This window comes from Leopardus geoffroyi, chromosome C3 (genome assembly GCF_018350155.1).
Source record: "Leopardus geoffroyi isolate Oge1 chromosome C3, O.geoffroyi_Oge1_pat1.0, whole genome shotgun sequence".
NCBI classification, from domain to species: Eukaryota; Metazoa; Chordata; class Mammalia; order Carnivora; family Felidae; genus Leopardus; species Leopardus geoffroyi.
The window spans coordinates 116,470,091-116,495,750 of record NC_059338.1 but is presented as its reverse complement, the minus strand read 5'-3'; positions in this window follow the sequence as shown (position 1 = coordinate 116,495,750).

The window sequence follows — 25,660 nt, the reverse complement described above, 5'->3', positions numbered from 1 at the left end:
TTGAAATTTGTAGAAAACATTTTTTAAAAGAATTCTTAGAAAATAAAAGGGAATTCTGAAATTAGGATCCATGGAGGGTTCATAGATGGGCTTCATGTAATCCTTGAGCCCTTGACATTATAAGCAAAAATTTGGGTGGTTTTTAAGGATGTGTTTTTAGTGGGTGGGGGAGAGGAACAGCTTTCATAAAATTTTCAGAGGGTCTATGACCCAGCAAAGTTTATGAGCTGAGGGTATAAAGGAAATAGCACCTAACACTCTCTGTGTGACATTGGCCAGTCACTCAACTTCTATGCATCTGTTTCCAGTATGAGTGCAGTTAACTCTGCCCTGCTCTCTCCACCAGTACAGTTATGGGGATCAAATGAAATAATGTGTTTGAAATGTTAATGGCTGACACTACTACAGGGAGCCCTTCCTATGTGCCAGGCACATGTTTAGGAACTTTATGCCCTTTATCTCATTTAATCTCTACAACTCTATGAAATGAGAATTATTACTTCCTCTGTCTTCCATATGAGGAAACTGAAGTACAAGGAAATCAAGCAACTGGTTCTAAGTCACACAGCTAGTGACACCACTGGGATTTGAAACTATGCAGTCTGATTTCTGAGTATAGGCTCTTTGCTACAATACTATAATGCTTCTCTGAAGGCCTTGTAAAATGTATTCAAACATGAGCTAGTTTATGAATAATGGTAGGTGGAGATATTCTGAAGATGGAGAAGTTAAAATTTGCAGGGTTTTTTTTGTTTGTTTGTTTTTTTAAGGTGGCAATGACAATGGGTTCTTGGGAACACCAGCTTGAGGAAGCTTAGGTAGCACTAGAACTAGAGGAGACATAAGATTTAGGCACAACGTCTGCTAGTTCTACTTGTTCTCAGACTTTGATTCTCTGTACTCAATTGCTAAGGCCAGTTGAGCTCAAGCTAAACCATAACTGAAAAAACACTTTAGCCGGATCAACCTTAATGTGCTTGGCTAAGCTGATTTAGGAAGGGCCTAATGGCTCTCTCTGTAGTGCTAAAGTGTTTGTTCAGTGTGGCAGTTCTGACTGATTTCTGATGAAGGACATATGGAGTGTGGGTGTGGCCATGGTTCCCTGCTTTCCTAAGAGCAGGCCTTGAGGCTTGGAACATCAGAGAATTAGGTTTGATGTTTGCAGGAACAGTAAAGATCTATATTTCCTTTAACAAGAGTTTATTTTTGCCCACCCTTTTCCTGCAGTATGTTCCGCTGTTTCAGTTGTGGACTTTCAGTGTCTAGATGATACATAGAGCAGGAAGAATGACAGCTTAGGGATTCCATCCTGATGCCAGAAGTCAGAGAAAACTGGAGAAAATAGTGTGATACTCAGAATACAGAGTTCTTTTAAAAGCATCTCAGAGCATCTTGCTGAAACTCATAGCTGGAAGGAACCTCATGTGCCATCCTGTCCTGGGGTTCTTAAAGAATTTCAAGGTCTCTGTGAACATATGCATTTTTCTGGGGTGATCTGTAGCTTTCATAAGATTCTCAATGTGGCCCAGGGCTGTTGCAAAAATAAGAATAATGTAGACTAAAACCCAGACTAAGAGAAATGAAATAAAATAGAATCCATCTAGAAGACTGCTTTAAACAGCTCTTTGAAGGGTATACACTAGTAACAGCAACTCTTGTCAGCTCCTCTTGCTTCTTGAAAAGGTCCTTTATTTGCTTATTTGAAATTGCTAAGGCACTTTAAATGCATTACTTCCATTCCAGTCTCTATGGTGATGGACGGAAAATAGCTGGTCAGGAACACCTTTACAGTAATTCTTGAGGATAGTTACTAAGTTACTAAAGAGTCCTCTTAGTTTTTGGACTAATAGCCCTGCTTCCTTTTCTCTCTTCCTTTAGTTCTGTCTTTTCAACCCTTAAATCATTTATGTAGCATCAGGGGACAGTAGCATCTTGCCACACGATTCTCACTCTTGGCTGTTACATCACCAGTTGTAGGTCAACCATTTGAAATGACAGCACTGCACTGAACACTTGACTAGTGCAGTGAGGTTTTTTGGGATGAAAAGGTTTCTTCACAACCTTATAAGGACATAACTTCAGGCAAATATTACTGTTGCTTTGATGTTTAAGGAACACAGGGAGGTTAGGTCACTAGGCAAAATGACTATGGAATTGAAATGGTCTCCTGTTTCATTTAATCTCAGGAACAGTATTTGCATAAATTTCTAAAAAAACTTCCAGTATCTACTTGAAGTTTTGGGGAGGAAATTCTCATTTGCCTTCTTTGTAAACTGGAGATAATATACATTCCTCAGGAATATATAACTCCTAAAATCAAGGTGTTTAGGGACTGGTAAAAAAGACATGATTTTGAATTCCAGTCTTTATTCTACCATTATTTTTTCTGTTATTTCCCCATTATATGGTACAAAAATATTCAGGTACAAAACCTCTAATAAATGTATGCATTTAAAAAGTGGACCAAAAAACAATAGCAAATTTTAGTTATTATGAGAGTATTTGAATTTGGGACTTGTCACCACATTCATATAGTTGATTTTCCCTGGCATAGAAGTGTACTTTCCAACATTAAAAAAAAAAAAAAGAGGGGCGCCTGGGTGGCGCAGTCGGTTAAGCGTCCGACTTCAGCCAGGTCACGATCTCGCGGTCCGTGAGTTCGAGCCCTGCGTCGGGCTCTGGGCTGATGGCTCAGAGCCTGGAGCCTGTTTCCGATTCTGTGTCTCCCTCTCTCTCTGCCCCTCCCCCGTTCATGCTCTGTCTCTCTCTGTCCCCAAAATAAATAAACGTTGAAAAAAAAATTAAAAAAAAAAAAAAAGAGACAATGCAAATAACAATTCAGATTTATGCCTTCCTTTCCTTGGGAAGCAATCAACTAGAAGTTGCCTCCTGAAGTTGAGGCCTAAGGTCTCCAATTTGCCTCCATTAAGTCCCCCACACATTGCATTTTGTCTCCAGTATCTAAGATTAAGACATTTAGAAACTGGAGGGATGAATGTAAGATATAACCAAAGTATACATTAATAGTGAGCTGAGAAATTTTCATGCTGTGACTGGATAGTTTGTGTCAGAGAAGCTAAGTAACTTTTTGGCCTCTATTTCCTCACTTATAAAACAAAGACTCAACAATCTCTGTGTTGGCTTCAAGAAGTTTGTGGGGAATTGTGAGACCCCCCTGCATTCTGAATATTATTAGGGAGATGTAAGATGAAATAAAGTTGTTACACCCTTAACTGAAAAATCTCTGTGATCCAGTTTTCCTCGTGGGATTCCATATAGGATGTGTGTGGTTCTAGAAGTTCTTGAGAAGTACCAGCTGTCAATAGCTCTCTGTCAGATAATTAGGCCTTAAAACTGGAGATTCTTTACCAGATTCCTTACAAAAGTTAAAGAGGCTGTTGAACCAAGATAGCTGAACAGAGAAATAATTCACTGGGATATGCGTGGATGTACTCAAGGGCAGTCTGTTTAAACTCATGGGGTTTAAAAGAGTTTAGTGACCTTTCCATATTGGCCATGACAGCCTATGACCAAACCAGCTGTTTGACAAACCATACTGAAAGGCCACTGGAGTTAAGCGTTCTTTTGAGGAACATATTTACTTATGACCCCCTGGGAATAATTCATTATTGAATTTTCTTAGAATATCAAGCAAAATTTGATCCTGACTCCTCTACTTGCTGGTTTCATGTCTTGAGACAGGTTACTTAAACTTCTATGTGTTTCAGTTTTCTCATCTGCAAAATGGGGATAATAATGATAGTTTTTCAAAAAGATTGTTAAGAATAATTGAGTCAATACACATAAAACACTTAGCAAGTTCTTGGCCTCTATTAAGGATTCAAAAAGTATTGGGAATTATTTTTACGTATTTATTTATTTATTTAAATTTTCTTGTCATGTTTTGTTTATTTTTGAGAAAAAGAGACAGAGCACGAGTGTGAGAAGGGCAGAGAGGGAGGGAGACACAGAACCCTAAGGAGGCTCCAGGCTCCGAGCTGTCAGCACAGAGCCCAACACGGGGCTTGAACCCACAAACCATTAAGATCATGATCTGACCTGAAGTTGGTTGCTTAACCAACTGAGCCACCCAGGGGCCCTGGGAATTATTAGTTTTCATTATTTGGGGGATTGTCTAAATCTTTGAAAGCCAAGCATTTAATCATCATACTAATTACAAACAACTAGTCTGTTTATGGTTAAAGTTTAGAAATATTAGATAAAATGATATTATATAATTTACTTCTATAATAGCTTTTCTTATCCAATCTTCAATTTTAATTTGTATGTATACAAATAATCATCATCTGTAATTTGTATTATTAATTTGTATATGTACAAATGATCATCTATGTAATTATGATATTTTTATATACACCGTCTATGTTGTTAGGTATCAGACAATGTCTTTAAGCAAGGAAAGTAAGCATCTTTCACAGGAACATCTTAAAATAGTTTACTGAACAGTTATCCCTGATTGGAAGGGGAAATTCACATAAGAGTAATTGATTCTTTAGACTTTGTTTCACCAACTTGGTGAAAGATGAAACTTTTATAGAAAAAGAGGTCACTGACTCACTCAAGGTCAGAACAGAGTGGCTGAGCTAAGACTAACTTCTGGTTTTCCTGACTTCTAGTTTGTTCTTTTGACAAAAAAAGAATTTTTTCATCAGAGTTGAAAAGAGGCATGACACCAAATACACTATAGCTTTTAAAAATCGCCCTAACATAAATATATAGCTTTCACTATTACACTATTCAGAGTGCATGGAGGAAAGGAAATGAAATAGTGAACTTACCTGCATGTGTTCAGTGATTGGATTCATTTCACACCAGACACTTGGGATTCTGGATTCTGTAAAGTTGTCTGAATTTCTGCTTGAAACTGGACACCCAACTGTCTCTCAGAGCAACGATGATAGCCCCTTACCCTGGTCTTGGTTAAGAAACACTTTGTTCAATCTATATATTACAAGAAGATGGAGCATTCATTACTTGGTTCTCTGAAGTTTTCCCAGTTCAGCAGGATCCCCGAAAGAAGTGCTCTCAGTAAGCATTAAAAATTCAAACTGCATAAGTGTCTAAGAGCGAAATTTTCTAGTTTGTTAGCTTTTTGTTTATAGATCTGTAAAGGGCTTAAATAGAAACTCTAAGCCTGTGGGGAAATCCTACCTGTGAACCTGCTTTCCAAATGCATAGGTATGTATAATAGTCTGTGATTATGCAAAATTGTACAGGATCATTTTACTAAAGGCTTTATTAAACTTGTGTAAATGGCAAGCAGTCTAGCTTAATGTAGTCCCTGTGATCTGAGAGATGGAGAGCTAACTTAAAACATAGTAAGGAAATTCCGTTGACATATATTAAGCTTCCTGGACTTTATAGGCTTGATAGCATAAAAGCGCAAACCTTCACACTTGATCACTGAGACAATTTTCAAACACTTTCAGTTCTATTGGGAATCAGGTTAGTTCCTACCAAAAGTAGATCAGGCCCCCAGGAAGATGCCACATTTTTCCAAAGGTGATTGCTTAGTTTGTGTCCACATCCTTCAACCACTCAGATTAAATGGCCTATTTGTTCAAACCACGTAGTTAACTTCTCAGCTCATTCAAATGGATTTGGTATGTAGAAATGACTCATGGCTACCAAGTCTTTCTCTGGTTCTTTAGGCAGGTGACCGATCATCCCAATCTTCTTAATATTCTCCAGGTTTTAGTACTAAAAATCTGATGTCCTAGGAAACCCCTCCCAAGAATGTGAAAATTCCCAGTTTTCAAGGATGAATGAAGAAGGACAGGAAACAGTACAAATTGCACCCAATAGTCCCAAAATTAGGGGCTGGCAATACTTTTTTTTAGTGTGAAATGAATATGGCATAGATGATCTACCTTTTATAGTTGCTGTCATGTTTTATTCTTCCCTCTTTCTTCTCTGATCACTGATATTGGCAACTGTGATTTGTAGTTCATGGCAATGGATGATTCAAGGTGTAATTTAAGTGCATTGCCATCGTGAGTATGTGACTCTGTTTTTGACTTTGGCTATGGATTAACTGCTGTGCTTTGTATCGAAATAGTGCTATTATAATTTTTTAACATCATGAAGTGTTGTTTTCACAACAACCTAAGAGTGACCATATTTTCTTAGAGTTCGGAAAATGAAAATGGGAATGATTGCACCACCAATTCCAACATGACCATCATGAAAAAGTCTAAATTACTGTGTTATTTTAAGAATAGATTGAAGGGCATCTACAATTATATTAGGAAGGCAAATGCCCAAAGCAGAAATGCACAACATGCAGAAAATAATTGGGATTAAGCATGGGGGAAAAGGGAATGTGAAAGATTGATTATATGAGGAATGTATCTCACAAGTTGGGATAAGACAGGCAGGTCCTCCTAAGTCAATCAAAAGCTTTTATCTTCTAAAAAGAAACCAATACTCAGCAAAAAATAGTAGCCTTGGAATCCCACAGGAAAGAATGCATGCTGTTGCATTCTTAACTGATTGCTTTGTGAAACAGAGTAAAGTTAGCTTCTGAGGCTGTAACTTACCTCAGAATATCCTGTGGGTAAACAAAAAGAGAAATTTTGATAACAAATTTATTGAGCTGATTCTGTTGGATCTTACCAATGTTCATACTTTCTACAATATATCAAGTGATGCCTCAAATTACAGCAACAGGAAAATATTCCTCCTGGCTCTTTGGCACTTTGATTTAAAAGTGGAGTTTTAAGGGGCACCTGGGTGGCTCAATCGGTAGAGCATCCGACCTCGGTTCCGGTCATGATCTTGCGGTTCATGAGTTCAAGCCCCTGTTGGGCTCTGCACTGACAGCTTGGAGACTGGATCCTGCTTGGATTCTCCCTCCCTCCTTCCCTCCCTCCCTCCCTCTCTCTCTACCCTCCCCCACTTGCTCTCTGTTTCTTTCTCTCAAAAATAAATAAATGTTAAAAAGTTTAAATAAGGGGCGCCTGGGTGGCTCAGTTGGTTGGGCGTCCAACTTCGGCTCAGATCATGATTTCGCAGTCCGTGAGTTCGAACCCCGCATCGGGCTCTGTGCTGACAGCTCAGAGCCTGGAGCCTGTTTTAGATTCTGTGTCTCCCTCTCTCTCTGACCCTCCCCCTCTCATGCTCTGTCTCTCTCTGTCTCAAAAATAAATAAACATAAAAATTTAAAAAAAATTTAAATAAAAAAATAAAATAAAAATGGAGTTTCAAAACATTTGATTTCTCTAAAGATTTTAGTAAAACTTCAGAAAACAAAACAAAAGACTGTTGATATCTTGTCCAAAAACAAAATAGACTTTGCTCATGTATCTTCATATTTCATGGACTGTAGAATTATAAATTTTGACAAATTCCATTCAGTCTGTAAACTTCTTCCCCAAAATAATGAAAAAATCTTACCAGTTAAGTGTCCTGAGTACTTTTTATACAAGACTGCTAAAAAGGAGTATATATTATATATTATACTTACCTGTGATATTGAAACATTCATCATAAAAGTTTTTTAGTCACTTTTCAGTTTCCTCAAAATGTATAGAAGCACTTAATGACATATTATTCAACCTTACAGAAATGAAAGGAGATAGCCTCATTAGACATGTGCCTACAAGAGACAGATTATTGTTGCCAGCCACAGAAAAGACTTTAAAATGTTGGCTTGGTGTAAAATCATGTTTTCTAAGTGTGAGGCCAAAACAACACAAATGGATCTAGAGAGTATTTTGCTAAGTGAAATAAGTGAGAGAAAGACCAATATTATAAGATTTCACTCATATGTGGAATTTAAGAAACAAAACAAATGAGCAAAGGGGGGAAGAAACAAGAGAGCGAGGCAAACCAAGAAACAGACGCTTAACTATAGAGAACAAACTAATGGTTACCAGAGAGGAGGTGGATGGGGGATAAAACAGGTGATGGGGATTAAGGAGTGCACTTGTGATGAGCACCTGGTGTTGTATGGAAGTGATGGATGATTAAATTTTACACTGGAGACTGATATTACATTGTATGTTAACTAACTGGAATTTAATTAAAATCAAAAAATAAATATTCTTTAAATGTAAAACAAAACAAAACAAAAAAGAAAGAAAAGCCATAATCTGAAAGCAGTGGATACTCTACAGTTTAGCCCAGTTCAATTTATGAAAGGTTTCATAGGAATGCTCTACTTTCCTATTGTGGGGGAAATCTGCATGTTGTAATTATGGCCATTTTAAATAAAAATGTTACCTTGTTCTTTAAAAAAATGACTTTCTCGGGGCGCCTGGGTGGCGCAGTCGGTTAAGCGTCCGACTTCAGCCAGGTCACGATCTCGCGGTCCGTGAGTTCGAGCCCCGCATCAGGCTCTGGGCTGATGGTTCAGAGCCTGGAGCCTGTTTCCGATTCTGTGTCTCCCTCTCTCTCTGCCCCTCCCCCGTTCATGCTCTGTCTCTCTCTGTCCCAAAAATAAATAAACGTTGAAAAAAAAAATGACTTTCTCTAATTTGGAAAAACGTCAAAGATAAAAATGGAGAAAAGAATTACAGTAAAAGATAAATTTATATGGAGTTTTCCAAAACTGTTTGATAATTTTAAAAGAGGCCATATGAAGCCTAGAAAAAGATAGACTATGTTTTCTGATGCTATGTTTAGGTCACAGTAAATATACAGCAAAAACATGATTAAGTTTTCAGAAATAAACTTCAAAACTCAAAACAAACAAACAAAAACAACAATAAAAATAGGTTGCCAGATCAGGGATGGCAGACCTCATCAATTTATTGAAGCCAACTTATTTGGAATCCAACTTCAATTTCTCAGGTACAAATTACCTGTGTCTCAAGAAAGAGAAGTATAATGTATGATGATACCTAGTGTGCTTTGAAGAGTAAAAATTATGGCCATGGAAAATAATTATAATGAATATATAGATGTAAAAAGTTGGATTAACAACTGGTCTACCCAAAGTCTGTAGCTAGAAAGTGGATGGACATTTTTGGAGAGCTGGAAACAAATTCCTACAAACCTAGTAAGTAAAATCCTGAAGATTCCGTGATAGAACACTTGTGTTGCAAGGATATTTAGCTTTATATCATCACATCTGATGGACACCAAGAGTCAGTGTAGTATGTGCTTGGTAAGAGTAGAACCACAAATCAAAAATGAATTTTAGTTTTGACTGTGTTCGGTTTTGCCACTACATTGAAGAAGGCTGTCCTAAAGATTGCAGTCAGTTCAGAGAAGCGTTAATGGGAAAGAGAACAGGAAGAGCGAAATATCCTAGGAAAAAAAGGAACATGTCAATATCATTTTTTGAAATTAAATGTGGGCACTTTCTATGTTCAATTAGTTCTATTGTATTTACATTCTCATTTTTAAATTCTTCCCCTTATATATCTTAAGAGCAGACAATAATATAGCCTACAAAATTTCAATATCCTGGGAAGCTTAAGAGTTAAAATAAATTGCTCTTCAGAAGGCAGAAATACTACTAACAATATCATTATATTTTTACACCTGTGTTATTTATATCTTTTAATAAGTCAGAAAGACAAATGCTTCATGATCTCTCTTATATCTGGACTTTAAAAAGGCCAAACTCACAGAAACAGAGAGCAGAATGATAATTGCCAGGGGATGGGTGGTAGGGGATATGGGGAGCGTTGGTCAAAGGGTACGCACTTTCAATGATAAGATGAGTAAGTTTGGCGGATCTAAGGTACAGAAGGGTGATGATAGCTGACAACACTGTATTGTATACTTGAAATTTGATGAGAGTAGATCTCAAGTGTTTTTATCAACACGCAAAAAATGGTAGCTAAGTGAAGTGATGGTTGTATTAACTATCTTGATTGTGCTAATCATTTCTTGATATACACATATGACAAGTTATCCTGTGGTACTTCTTACATTTACACAATGTTATTTGTCATGGTATATCAAGATAGCTGGAGTATAAATTTGTCATCCTACCTTTAAGCCAGGCTGACACACCCTCTTACCATATTCCTACCTACTAATGCAGTTAAGAAGCAGGTAACAAAAAGTATTGCCAGAAACTGCCCTGGAATCTTATCACTCTTTTATTTTTCTTTTATGTTTTCCCTTATCTGCTTTCCTTTTAATATGGAGTGTTTCAAACTTCCACCTCTTGGCCTTGATGTAGACGTTGGCTAATTAGATACGGGGTTGGTTTTCGGTGCTGGGCACTTCCATCGTCTACCTAATTTGAGACTTGTCTTCATGGCTCCTACATATTCAGTAAGCATGGACGGCACGCTGGAATCTTATGCGGCTAAATGGGAGCAAACTGTCCTTAGGATCTCTACCTTGTTTCATACTTAAAGTCTAGTTAAAATACAAATGCCAACTATTTCATTAGGCATACGAAGTTAAAAATGGTCATGTTTTTACTTTCTTAGTATTCAGATTCCACCTTTGAACTGAACTAAAAATTAGTAGAGCATCCCTAAATATCTGAGTCAAACAAGGCACAATAGCATGCTCTAAGCCCTAGTTTTCCAGGTTTGTGCAAATGGAGCACGCCTAAATATTTACAATATTGCAAATATATGTGCTTTACTAAGGTCTTGCACACACATACAAACACATAGCAGGTATTAGGAAAGTAAATTTTTTATTTTCTTAAAGGTCAATCCGTGTGTCCCAAGATAAGTGATATTATCATGGGAAAGTGCTGTTCGTATCAGACCTGAAGTCTAATGTAGGCATTGTGGAATTTCAAACACATTTTAATTTACTCAGTACCACTAGTATCCCTAATTAAGCCAGAATATATGACTTTAGAAGAACATATTAGTTTTGACAATGGAAGCATAAATAAAAACATGGTCAATGAGTTTGCTTATTAACCATTTACAACACTAGGTTTGAAAATCTGTGGGTATATTTGCCTATGTAGATAGTATATGTGTGATCTCATAAAGCTTATGGACAGGTTTTGTTTTTAATAAACATAAAAATCAAGTGGACACTTTCAGACGATTGTTAGAGAAACAGAAAGAATATGCCTGCCAAAAAAATGACAGAATTTAAAAGAAAACTGCATTCTCACTAGACCCAAATATGAAAGGAAATATAAATCTTTGTAAAACCAGTTTGAATTCTAAAATCCTTGTGGCAACTATAACCTCAGTAGAAGAAGATTATGCTTTAAAAATAATACACATTAGAAATGAGAAATCACTCTAAACAATAAGTATGACTCCGACATAGTTGTCAATCATAACAATAGTACAAACAGAATATATCCTGAAGGTTACATCTATTTCCCCTCAACATTATTGAGGGATAATTGACAAAGTATATAATGTGATACAAAGTATACAATGTGATAATTTGATATACATAGTCGCTGAGACATGATTACCGAGATCAAGATAATTAACACATCTATCTCCCAAATAGATAATGTTTTATGTATGTGTGGTGAGAATGCTTAAGATCTACTCTCAGCAACATTATATTTAACAAATTTTGAATCATTTAAGGCAAGGATAATGCCTTATTAATCTTTGGACCTCATGTAATGCTTAATACTCCTCAAAGAGCATAAATACTCATGTGGAAATATTTTTTTAAAAATAATTGAGATATTGGGGCGCCTGGGTGGCGCAGTCGGTTAAGCGTCCGACTTCAGCCAGGTCACGATCTCGCGGTCCTTGAGTTCGAGCCCCGCGTCAGGCTCTGGGCTGATGGCTCAGAGCCTGGAGCCTGTTTCCGATTCTGTGTCTCCCTCTCTCTCTGCCCCTCCCCCGTTCATACTCTGTCTCTCTCTGTCCCAAAAATAAATAAACGTTGAAAAAAAAATAATTGAGATATTAAATTGATCTAAGTAGGAAAGTGTAATGAAAACATACTTAGTTTTATTTTATACCTTACCTTCAAGTTTGGAGGGAGACAATGTCAACTTGTAAAATAAGATTCTTGTTAGAGCCTTTTATTAATTTGCAGGTAAGTCAATTAAAATATATATACATGCATGACACATTCATACATTCACATTGGGAAATTTTATGCGTTACTATATTTTAACTTGTTATCAGTTCCATTCAGTTCTTCTGATTGCAAACCACTTACGTCTTCACATATTATTCATTCCATCCACTACATAGGATTGATCTATAGTGTTTTGAGTACAGTACTTAGAAATTCTTTGTCAGAACTGGTGTGCTTGATATGGAGCAAATTACCCTTGATTTCTCTCTTTCCTTCTGCCTTTAAATGCAGGCTTTCCTTTTGAATGCTGGTAGTTATCTGGAAGGAGATTTAATGCTTCAAATAGTCTAAATATTCTCCTTGAACAGTCTCATTTCTTTCAATTACCACCTAAATGTTGACACTCAGTCCAGAACTCTCTCCAAGATCCCAGAATCTTATTTATAAGTGTGTAGGAGATATTATATTTCTCCACTTTGATGTCTCAGAGGGACTTCAAATTCAGCACAAATAAAACTAAGTGTATTACCATTACTCCTGGGCTAGCTATTATCTAGCTGCAATCAGCATCCATTTATATTCCCTTCCTGTGTTTCAGCACTTTCCCCCCTTCATGTATTAGAGGGGCTGTTAGCCCAAACACCATATTTCAAAGACTCCTTTGTGGCTAGGGGGCTGGATGTGACTGAGGTTCTGCTAAAGAAATGCACTCATGAACTACTGGTAAGGTGGGAGTCATTCTTTTCTACAGTGCTATAAGCAGAAAACATCTCCATCAGGCATGAGCGCTGGCAGCTGGAGCTCTGTGCTCCCCTGTTAGTTTCCCAGATGTGGTATCGGCAGTAGAGTCCTTACCTCTTGGTTGGAAACAGCTGCTCCTCATCTGTGAATTCTGTTCCCTGCACCAAATGCTGACTGAGACACTCCTGAAATGGCTTCTCTCTGTACAGGGTCTACCCTGGTGAATATCACCACTATCTAGACATCTACCCAAGCCAGCCAGTGGGCAGATGGCTCCCAGATCTAATTCTCTACCTTTGAACTTTTCTGTTTCCATATTTCCATTTCCCTGTTGGACACATTGACTTATCTGACCTACTGTCACCCCAAGCCTGACACATCTACAATAATCTTTCTTTCAAAATCAGTTTAAGAAAATGACACTATTATTAACAGAGATAGACAATCTTTCCAGTTGGATTGTTCTATACCTTAATTGCACTTTGTTTCTCCAAGGCACTCAAGCTTGAAATACTGGACTCATTTTAATGCAATAGCCTGTTAACTGACCTCTGTATCTCTTGTCTTCTTCCCTATAATTCATCGTATCACTGTGCCCACACTTATTTTAAAACTTTGTTGACCAATTCCTTTCTTTCTTCACAAAACCTCAATGATTGCCTATAGACTATTTTTTTAATAAACTTGAAATATTTTAGCCTGGTATTTAAACTTCTTCATAATCTTCTTTGAATTTATGCCTCTTTATTCTTCTAAATATTCCATCTGTGAAAGAGTCAGGATGGGGTAGGTGATGTGGTGGTAACAGTCAGCTCCTAAATTTCAGTGGCTTAAAGTAATGGATGCCATACCTTTTTCTGCTCAGTTGGTCCTCTGATCCACACTGTTCTTCCTCGGGACCCAGATTGACAGAGAAAAGACTTCTGAAACACTGCTGGTCATCATGGCTAAGGAAAAAAAGGAGCTCTGGTGGGTCTTGGGCTAGAATTACATGTGTAGAGGCCAGAAGTAGTCACATGGCCAGTGCCATCATTTTTTCATTCTCCTGGGAAGGTGGAGACAGAAATACAATGACTGTACTCTTCTACACATTGTCTTCTATATTTGTTTTATGCTTTTCTGTTTTCATTCCCTGCTCAAGTTATTGTTTTTAACATGAAAGTCTCCTTATTCACATTGTACTCATTCTTTTAAATCCACCTTTCATGTCCTGTCTTTCATTAGCTTTTCCAGATTGGTTAAATCCACAATAATCTCTTCCCCTCTAAACCCTTAAGAATAATTGTTTTTATTATTGTGATATCTCTTCTTTGTTGATTTATATTATCATTTAAATAAAAATATTGAATGCTTTGTCTTGTGCTAGAGTGTATGGAGTGGTTCTTTTCCTTCTGTATTCCATCCACTGTCCTTGTCACCATACTCTTAATTTGCAGACTCTCGAGAATTTTTAAAATTTTGGGGCACCTGGGTGGCTCAGTCAGTTGAGCGCCCTACTCTTGATTTCAGCTCAGGTCATGATCTCATGGTTTGTGATTTTCAGCCCTATGTCAGGCTCTGTTCTGATAGTGCAGAGCTTGCTTGGGATTCTCTCTTCCTCCCTTCTCTCTCTCCCTCCCTCCCTCCCTCCCTCCCTCCGCCACCCTATTTCTCCCCCCACCCTGTCCAAACAAATACTTGAAAAATAATTCTTAAAAATTTTGATGGCTATATTGAAAATGGATGAACCTTAACCATGTTTGTAAGGATAGAAAGGCATATCACTTTAAACTTTGAAGGCCCCCCAAATTAGTTCTACAGAGTTTATTTTACACTGATATTTATATTAAGATAGAAATATATATCCAAAATAGAACATGTTTTAAGTGGAATTAATTAAAACTTTTAAAAAATATTTTTATTTATTTTTGAGAGAGACAGAGCATGAGTTGGGGAGGGCCAGAAAGAGAGGGAGACACAGAATTGGAAGCAGGGTCCAGGCTCTGAGCTGTTAGCACAGAGCCCCACATGGGGCTCAAACTCGTGAACTGTGAGATCATGACCTGAGCCGAAGTCAGATGCTTAACTGACTGAGCCACCCAGGTGCCCCAGTGGAATTAATTTATTGATAAAAACCTAGCAATTACTCTATCAACACTATATTAAAATATAAAACTGTATTTTAGTGATAAAAAGTGTTATTTTCGGGGCGCCTGGGTGGCGCAGTCGGTTAGGCGTCCGACTTCAGCCAGGTCACTATCTCGCGGTCCGCGAGTTCGAGCCCCGCATCAGGCTCTGGGCTGATGGCTCAGAGCCTGGAGCCTATTTCCGATTCTGTGTCTCCCTCTCTCTCTGCCCCTCCCCCGTTCATGCTCTGTCTCTCTCTGTCCCAAAAATGAATAAACGTTGAAAAAAAAATTTTTTTAAAGTGTTATTTTCACAGATCATATGACTTTAGGTGAAAGCTTTGTGTTAAATATATTTATTACTTTAATAGTAATAACACTATTGTGTTAATTTGAATAATTAAAATTAATTTCCATTTGTGGCCAGTTTCTCACTGTATGGTTCAAATATCTCAAATCTTAATATTGTTGTGCAGGGGCACCTGGGTGACTCAGTCAGTTGAGTGTCCAATTCTTGGTATCGGCTCAGGTCGTGATCCCAAGGTCATGAGATTGAGCCCTGTTTCAGGCTCTGTGCTGAGTCTGGAGCCGTGGAGCCTGCTTAAGATTCTCTCTTTCTCCCTCTGCCTTTCTCCCCCGCTTGGGCCTTCTCCCTCAAAAAAAATACATATATATATATATATATATATACACACACACACACACACACACAATATGTGTATATATATATATATATATATACACACACAATATATATATATACATACATATATATATACAATATACATATACATATGTATATGTACATATGTACATATACATGTACAATATATATATATTGCTGTGCAAAAATATGAGAGTACAAAATTTACCAACATGAAAATATGAGACTATTGCAATATTTCCATATTATTTTTTAGAATTATATATTGATTTGAAGATGAGTTTTTCCATTCTACCCATAATGTCCTTGAACACTTAGAGTAGAGAAAAAAAGATGAGAAATATATTTGTACAGAATGACTTACATAAAATAGAAAGATTAGCAAAAGTGAACCAGACAGGCAGGACATTTGGGAATCTACAAACTATTGCTTGTGCATCTTTTTGTTACTTAGCAAAGTGGTTAAGTAGCATATTGATCTTCAAAGGACAATAAATTGTGCATACTCTGCAGCCATCTTTATGCCAACAAATTGTGTGGTGTGCAAAACAAAATTCTTCAGGAGCCACTTGTTGTGAAGAAGAAAACTTTGGAGTCAGCTTTCTGATATTAACTTGAAATCATATCACATTGGAACAGGAAAAAACATTGATATCCTTATATTTTTCATTTCCTATATTTTTATGTTTCTTTTTTTACATTTAATTTATTTTTTTAATGTACATCCAAGTTAGCATATAGTGCAACAGTGATTTCAGGAGTAGATTCCTTAATGTCCCTTACCCATTGAGCCCATTCCCCCTCCCACAACCCCTCCAGTAACCCTCTGTTTGTTCTCTATATTTAAGAGTCTCTTACGTTTTTGTCCCCCTCCCTGTTTTTATATTATTTTTTTCCCTTCCTTTATGTTCATCTGTTTTGTATGTTAAAGTCCTCATATGAGTGAAGTCATGATATTTGTCTTTCTCTGACTAATTTTGCTTAGCATAATACCCTCTAGCTCCATCCACATGGTTGCAGATGGCAAGATTTCATTTTTTGATTGCCAAGTAATATTCCTTTTGTATATATATACCACATCTTCTTTATCCATTCATCCATTGATGGACATTTGGGCTCTTTCCATACTTTGGCGTTTGTTGCTAGTGCTGCTATAAACATTGGGATGCATGTGTCCCTTTGAAACAGCATACCTGTATCCCTTGGGTAAGTACCTAGTAGTGCAATTTCTGGGTCATAGAGTAGTTTTATTTTAATTTTTTTGAGGAACCTCCATTCTGTTTTCCAGAGCAGCTGCACCAGTTTGCATTCCCATGTTCTGAATATATCTGTTAAGTCCATTTGGTCCAGTGTGTCATTCAAAGCCACTGTTTCCTTATTGATTTCCTCTTTAGGTGATCTTTCCACTGTTGTAAGTGGGGTGTTGAAGTCCTCTACTATTATGGTATTATTATCAATGAGTTTCTATATGTTGTTACTCATTGATTTATACATTTGTGTGCTTTCACATTTGGAACATAAATGTTTAAAAATTTTTTTTATGTTTATTTATTTTTGAGACAGAGAGAGACAGAGCATGAATGGGGGAGGGGCAGAGAGAGAGGGAGACACAGAATCGGAAGCAGGCTCCAGGCTCTGAGCCATCAGCCCAGAGCCTGACGCGGGGCTCAAACTCACGCACCGTGAGATCGTGACCTGAGCTGAAGTCGGACGCTCAATCGACTGAGCCACCCAGGCGCCCCGGAACATAAATGTTTATAATTGTTAGGTCTTCTTGGGGGATAGACCCTTTAATTATGATATAATACCCTTCTTCATCTCTTGTTACAGTCTTATTTTAAAGTCTAGATTGTCTGATGTAAGTGTGGCTACTCCAGCTTTCTTTTGGCAACCTTTAGCATGATAGATGGTTCTCCATCCCCTTACTTTCAATCTGAAGGTGTCTTTAGGTCTAAAATATGTCTCTTGTAGACAGGATATAGATGGATCTCATTTTCTTATCCATTCAGTTACCCTTTGTCTTTTTATTGGAGCATTCAGTCCATTGACGTTTAGAGTGAGTACTGAAAGATGTGAATTTATTGCCATTATGTTGCCTGTAGAGTTGGAGTTTCTGGTGGTGTTCTCTGGTCCTTTCTAGTCTTTGTTGCTTTTGGTCTTCTTTTTTTTCCTTGTCTTTTCTCCGCTCAGAGAGTTCCCCTCTTAAAATTTCTGGCAGGCTGGGTTAGTGGTCAGAAACTCCTTTAATTTTTGTTTGTCTGGCAAAATTTTTATCTCTCCTTCTATTTTGAATGACAGCCTTGTTGTATAAAGAATTGTTGGCTGCATATTTTTCCGATTCAGCACATCAAATATATCCTGCCACTTCTTTCTGGCATGCCATGTTTCTGTGGATAGGTCTCCTGCAAACCTGAGATGTCTTCCCGTGTAGGTTAAGGACTTTTTTCCCTTGCTGCTTTGATGATTCTTTCCTTGCCTGAGTATTTTGTGAATTTGACTATGATATGCCTCGATGATGGTCGTTTTTTGTTGAATCTAATGGGAGTTCTCTATGCTTCTTGGATTTTGATGTCTGTGTCTTTCCCCAGGTTTAGAAACCTTTCTGCTATGATTTGCTCACATAACCCTTCTACCCTTTTTCTCTCTCTTTGTCTTCTTGGACCCCTATGATTCTCATGTTGTTCCTTTTTAATGAGTCACCGATTTCTCTAATTCTTAAGTCGTGCTCTTTTGCCTTAGTCTCCCTCTTTTTTTCTGCCTCATTATTTTCCCTAAGTTTGTCCTCTATATCGCTGATTTACTGCTCTGCCTCATCCATCTTTGCCGCCATGGTATTCATTCGAGATTGCAGCTCAGTTACAACATTTTTTTATTTCATCCTGGCTAGCTTTTCCTTCTTTTATCTCTGCAGAGAGGGATTCTAATCTATTTTTGACCCCAGCTAGTATTCTTATTGTCGTGATTCTAAATTCTGGTTCAGACATCTTGCTTGTATGTGTGTTGGTTATGTCACTGGCTGTTGTTTCTCCCTGCTCTTTCTTTTGGGGTGAGTTCATTTTGAAGCAAGAAAAGGAATTAATAAGGTAAAAAAAATTAAAAATAAAAAATTAAAAACAACACACACACACACTAATTAAACAAATGATGCTAGATCCTAGGTGTGTTTTGGTCTGGGTGTTGAAAGGGGCTTGATAGATTAGAGAAAAAAGGGAAAAAACAAAAGAAAAATGTTTAAAAATTTTGAAAAATGAATACACTGAAATAGAATATAATGAAATGATGGAAGTAAAGTAGAACTTTAAAAAATTAGGAAAAATAAAATATATAGAAGAAAAAAATTAAAAATATTTTCAATAAAAAATGAAAATAAAAATAATTTTTTTCTCTTTCTGTATTCAAGAAAAAGAAAAGAACCAAAAACGAAAAAAAAAAGAAAAGAAAATTGAAATAATGGACCAGCGAACAGACTGAAATACGATTGAAATTACATTGGCTTCCCCAGAAGTCAAACTATGAAGCACTTTATAGGCTGTAACGGCTCCGTTCTCCGCTAGATGGTGCTGCTTAGCTTAGTGGGGTGGATTGTTGTTGTGCATGTAGATGTTTATGCGCATGCATGGGAGTGGTGAAAATGGCATCACCCAGCTACCCAGTCTAATATCGAAACTCTGTTCTCGGGATCAGCAATTGCGTACCTGTCCTTTGACTCCAGCTTCCATCTTCCCCCTGCTTTTACACTGTCCGGGACCAAACTATTAGGTTGCCAGGCGGCACCTCCCTCCTGAGTTCTATGTCAGATACGGCTGTGTTTCCTGACCCCTCATTTCTGACGGACTGCGGTTTTGACCCATTCTAAACCTCTGCAGGAGGGTCTCATCCAAACAATGGCCAGGAATGTTCACGGGACCGTGCTGTTGCTGATGCCCAGAGACTGTGGCTGGGTGCCAGCCTGCCCCAGAAAAAGTTCATGTGATCGTGTAGCAGAAGCAGTTCAGGGATTATGGAAAATCACAACATACATCTGGCACGTGGCTTTACCCTTAACGACCTTGTTCCACGTTCAGCAAACGTGGTTGTTCTCTGAGGTCTGCTGGGACCTCTGGGGTCTTCTGAGGTAGCCACATGGACTCTACCAAATGTCCTCCAAGTAGGGAACCACTTCTCCTTGTGTGGACTGAGACAGCCCCCAGACTTCACTCTGCTCCTGGAGATTCACCCTTCTCACCAGAGCACTGTCAGGTATTGAGCTGCAGAGTTTCAGACTCAGCACTCCCTCTGTTTATAGAATCTTAATGGAATTTAAACCCACTCCTTTCTCTTTTGTCCCTCCTTTTTTATTTTTATAGTCCTTACAGTTGTTTCCACTTTTCCACTTTTTCTCCAGCTGCCTTGGGGGGGGGATGCTTTTCCCATACTCTCTCCCAATCTCCCTCCTCTCTTTGCAAGCTTCCCTCTCTTCCCTCCGTGGCTTCTCTCTCCTCCAGTTCACCTCTCTGCACCGCCTACCTGCTGAGTTCTGTGGTTCAGGTTGTGCAGATTGTTGTGTTAATCCTCAAATCAGTTTTCTAGGTGTGCAGGATAGTTTAGTGTTGATCTGGCTGTATTTCATGGATGTGAGATGTAAAAAACCTTCCATGTTGTTATGCCATCTTGGCTCCTCTTAATTTGTTTCTTAAATATCAAATAGATGAAAGGGATATTAATAGTATCTGAGTAAGATAAAAAAAATAGTAATAAAATAAATATTTAAATATCACCAAACAGTTTAAGAAATAGAATATTACCAGTACATTTGAATTTTCTGGTGTGCCTTTCCTTATTTTCACACCTCTATTTTTTCTATTTGTATCTCTAGATAATATAGTTTGGTTTTATAGGCATTTGAAATTTATAGAAATAAAGCCACACACTATATTTACTCTTCTGTGATTTGCCCTTTCATCTAGTTTGAAGTATGTGGCTGTAATTCATTCATTTTTACTGCTGTAGATTATTTCATATGAACTTTATTTCACAGAAATTTAATTTGTCCTATAGGTCATGAATATATAGACTGGTTTCATTTTTTTTGTTAGGACCAAACTATACTGCTATAAGTATTCCTTGCCTGTCTTCTGGTGTTTAACAATTTCTCTAGTATATGTATGTGGGAGTGGGATTGCTAAGTGGTAAGGTAGGTGCATCTTTAACAGAATTAAATGGTATCAAATGTCACTCCTGCTTGCAATCTATGAATGCTCCATATCATTGCCTATACTTAATATTCTCTGGCTTTAATTTTTCTGCAACCTTCTGGGTGAAATGGTTGGCTTAATTTTACTTTCTGGATATGAGGGTGTTTTGTTTTGTTTTGTTTTTAGTTAATAGATGTTAAATTTCACTGAAGGCTGTTTCTGAGTCAACTGAGATAGTCATATAATATTTTCTGCTATCATCCATTTGCATGGTGAATTATATTAACCAAATTTCTTATGGTACATTTCTGGAAGAAACCCAATTTCATCATGATGAATTATTCTTTTCATATATTGTTGGAACCAGTTTGCTAATGCTTTATTTTGTAACTTTACTTTTGTAACTGCATATCCTCACTAATACTTGGCTAGGATTGTACTTTCTCTTTGTTATATTCTTGTCAATTTTTTGTATTAAGGTTATGCGAGTCTCATAAAGTTCATTTAGTCACATTTTGTTTCTGTCGTGGCCTTATAAGATGAAAATTATATATTATGATAGAATTTGGTGGTTAAATGACCTCAGTATGGAATTTCCTGTATGGAAAAATTTTTGTCATCTGATTTTATTTATCTAATCCTAATAGAATGATTCAAATTTTGTATTTCTTTTCGTGTCAAATTTTGGTCACTTGTGGGTTTCTAGGAATTTGTCCTGCTTATTTATAAGTGTATTGGTATAAAGTTGATAATATTAACTTATTACATATTTAATCTTTGAAATACCTGAAATAATGTATACTTTTCATTATGTTTATTTGTACATTCCCTTTTAATCATTTTTCCAGAATTTTGTTAGATATATTCATGCAGATTATAGGTACAATGTTGTACAGCAGATCTCTAGAATTTATTCATCCTGCTTAACTGAAGCTTTATGCCCCTTAATGAGTTAATCCCCTATACCTCCCTTCACCCAGTGCCTGGAAACCATCATTTCACTCAATGATTTTGTGAATTTGACTAGTTTAAATACCTTATATAAGTGGAATCATGCAGTATTTGTCTTTCATTTAGCATAATGTTTTCGAGGTTCATCCTTGGTATCATATATTGCAGAATTTCCTTCTCTTTTAAGGCTGAATAATCCATTGTATGTATACCACAGTTTCTTTATCCACTTATCTGTTGATGAACATGTATGTTGTTTCTACCTCTTGGCTATTGTGAATAGTACTGCAGTGAACATGGGAGTGCTAATATCTCTTTGAAATCCTGATTTCAATACTTTTGGATAAGTATCCAGTAGTGGGATTTCTAGATGATATGGTAGTTTAAATTTGGGGGGGAAACTTCCGTACTGTTTTTAATAGTAAATGTACTATTTTGCATTTCCATCAGTAGTATACAAGGACTTCTTAATTTTCCATATTCTTACCAACACATCTTGTCCTATTCATTCATTCATTCATTCATTCATTCATTCATTCAGAGAGTAGCCATCACAATACGTGTGAGGTGATGGATCATTGTGGTTTTGATTTGCATTTCCCTCATGATTAGTAGTGTTGAATATTTTTTAATATACACCTGTTAGCTATTTGTATGTCTTCTTTGGAGAAATTTTTATCCAAGTCTTTAGCACATTTAAAAATTGAATTATTGGGGTGCCTGGGTGACTCAGTTTGTTGAGCATACAACTCTTGATTTTGCCTCAGGTCGTGATATCATGGTGGTAGGATCAAGCCCTGTATCAGGCTGTGCACTGAGTGTGGACTCTGCATGGCATTCTCTCTCTCTCTCTGTCTCTCACTCTGAGCCTCTCCCCCACTCATACACTCTCTCTCTTTAAAATAGAAAATAAAATACTTTAAAAAATGGATTATTAGTGGGTTTTTTTTTGCTGTTGAGTTGTAAGAATTCCTTATATATTTTGGATATTAATCCCTTATCAGAGATATGGTTTGCAAGTATATTATATTCTCCTGTTCTGTACAGTGCCTTTTCACTCTGTTGCTTATTTCCTTAGTGTGCAGACGCTTTTTCATTTGAATTTTTTGTTTGCTTGTTTGGGTTTTGTTTGTTTGTTTATTTTTCCTTGTCAATTTTTGCTTGTGTTGCCTGCACTTTTGGTGTTATATCCATGCAATCATTGCCAAAATCAAAGATGTGAAACTTTTCCTCTATGTGTTCTTGCAGGAGTGTTATGGTTTTAGGGCTTATGTCTAAAACCTTCATCCATTTTGAATGATTTTTACGTATGGTATAAAATAAAGGTACAACTTCATTCTTTTGCATATAAATATTCGAATTTTTTCAACACCATTTATTGAAGAAACTATTCTTTCCCCATTGTGTATTCTTGCTACCCTTGGTAAGATCAATTGACGATATATGCACAGATATATTTCTAGGCTCTCCATTTTGTTCAGTTATTCTCCGTTTTTATGCCAGTACCATACTGTTTTGATTACCATAGCTTTGCAAAAATCTTGAAATCAGGAACTGTGACATATCTAGCTCTGTTCTTATTTTTTTAAGATTGATTTAGCTATTCAGGTGCTTTTCTGGTGCAGTAGAAATTTTAGATTTTTTTCTTTTTCTGTAAAAAAATGTCATTGGGGTTTTGATAGAGATTTAATGGAATCTGTAGATTTCTCTGGGTAGTGAAGATATTTTAAAATATTGAGTCTTCTACTCTATGTACATGGGATGCCTTTCCATTTTTATTTTTCAAAATATCTTTTTCAATGTTCTGTCATTTATAGTACACAAATATTTCACCTCCTTATTTAAGTTTATTCCTAAATTTTTAATTCTTTTTCAAGCTATTGTAAGTAGGATTTTCTAATTTCCTTTTCATGACAGATAGCCTGTCGTTAGTGTATAGAAATGCAAGTAATGTTTAGATGTTGATTTTGTGTCTTAAAACTTTACTGAGTTTGTTTATGAGTTCTACAAGGTTTATTTTAATGGGATTTTTAGGGTTTTCTTTATAGAAGATCATGTTGTCTGCAAACAGAGGCAATTTTACTTCTTTCTGATTTGGATGCTTTCAATTTATTTTCTTGTCTAACTGCTCTGGCTGGTACTTCTAGTACTATGTTGAAAAGAAGTGGCAAAGTGACATCTTTGTATTATTTTTCATCTTAGAAGAAAAACTTTCAGTTTTTCTCCCTTGAGTATGATGCTAGCTATGGGCTCTTTCCTATATGGCCCTTATTTTGTTGAGGAACTTTCCTTCTACTTGTAATCTGTTGAGAGTTTTTATGAAAAGTGTTGAATTTGGTCCAATGCTTTTTCTACATCACTTAAAATGATCACGTGATTTTCATTCTTTATTCTGTTTATGTGATGTGTCATATTGATTTTCAAATGTTAAACCATCTTTGCATCCCAGGGATAAATCCCTCTTGAGCATGATCTTTTAATATGCTGTTAAATTCTGTTTGCTGGTATTTTGTTGGAGATTTTTGCATCCATTTTCTTCAGGGATATTGGCCTATAGTTTTCCTTCCTTGTTGATCTTTGTCTGACTTTGGTATGATGCTGGCCTCATAGAACGAGTTTGGAAGTGATTTATCACCTTCAATTTTTTGGAAGAGTTTGAGGATTGGCCTTAATTCTTTAATTTTTTTAATGTTTATTTTTTGAGAGAGAGAGACAGACACTGAGCGGCAGTGGGGGAGGGCAGAGAGAGAGGGAGACACAGAATCTGAAGCAGGATCCAGGCTCTAGGCTCCAAGCTGTCAGCACAAAGCCCAATGTGGGACTCGAACCCATGAACCATGAGATCATAACCTGAGCTGAAGTTAGATGCTTAATTGACTGAGCCATGCAGGCGCCCCAAGCATTAATTCTTTAAATGTTTGGTAGAAGTCACCAGTAAGGCCACATGGTACTAGACTTTTCTTTGTTGGGATGATTTTGATTACTGATTCAATCTCCATATTAATTATACTTCTCTTCAGACTTACTATTTCTTCTTGATTCAGTCTTGGAACTTTGTATATGTCTAGGAATTTATCCATTTCATTTCTTGCAGGTTATCCATTTGTAATATCACCCCTTTTATTTCCAATTTTATTTATTTGAGCATTTTCCTTTTTTTCTTAGTCTACTTTTGGGTTTGTCAATTTTATCTTTTCAAAAAACCAACTTTTAGTTTTGTTAACTTTTTTTCTATTGTTTTTCTACTCTCTATTTTGTTGATTTCAGCTCTAATCTTTGCTATTTCCTTTCTTCTGCTAAGCTTGGGCTTATTTCTGTTTTTTTCTAGTTCCTTGATGTAAAAGTTGAGTTGTTTTTAAAGATATTTCTCTGTTTTTAATGCAGACATTTACTGTAAAAACTATGTTAGTACTACTTTTACTACATCTCATAATTTTTGATATGTTGTGTTTTGATTTTTGTTTGTCTTAAGCTATTTTCTAGTTTCCTTTTTTATTTCTTCTTTGACCAGTGGTTTTTCAGAGAGTGTTGTTTAATTACCACATACATTTATATTTTTGAGTTTTCCTTCTGCTGTTGTTTTCTAATTTCATTCCATTGTGGTCAGAAAAGACACTTGGTATGATTTTAGTCTTTAAATTTGTTAAGATTTGTTTTGTGACTTAACCTGTGATATATCCTGGGGAAAGTTCTGTGTACATTTGAGATGAATGTATATTTGCTGTTGTTGCATGGAATGTTCTATGTATGTCTGTTAGGTTCATTTGGTCCATTGTATTATTCAAGTCCTGTTTTTTTTCTTATTGATCTTCTGTCTAAATCTGTTCTCCCTAACTAAAAGTGGGGTACTGAAGTCTATTCTTGTACTGTTGTCTATTTCGCCCTTCAGTTCTTCAATGTTTGCTTCATGTATTTAAGTGCTCTGCTGTTCAGTGCATATATATTTATAATTGTTGTACCTTCCTTGTGGATTGACTCTTATCATTGCATAATGTCCTTCTTTGTCTCTTGTGACAGTTTTTAATGTAAAGTCTATTTTGTCTAATGTGAGAATAGCAACCTCTACTCTCTCT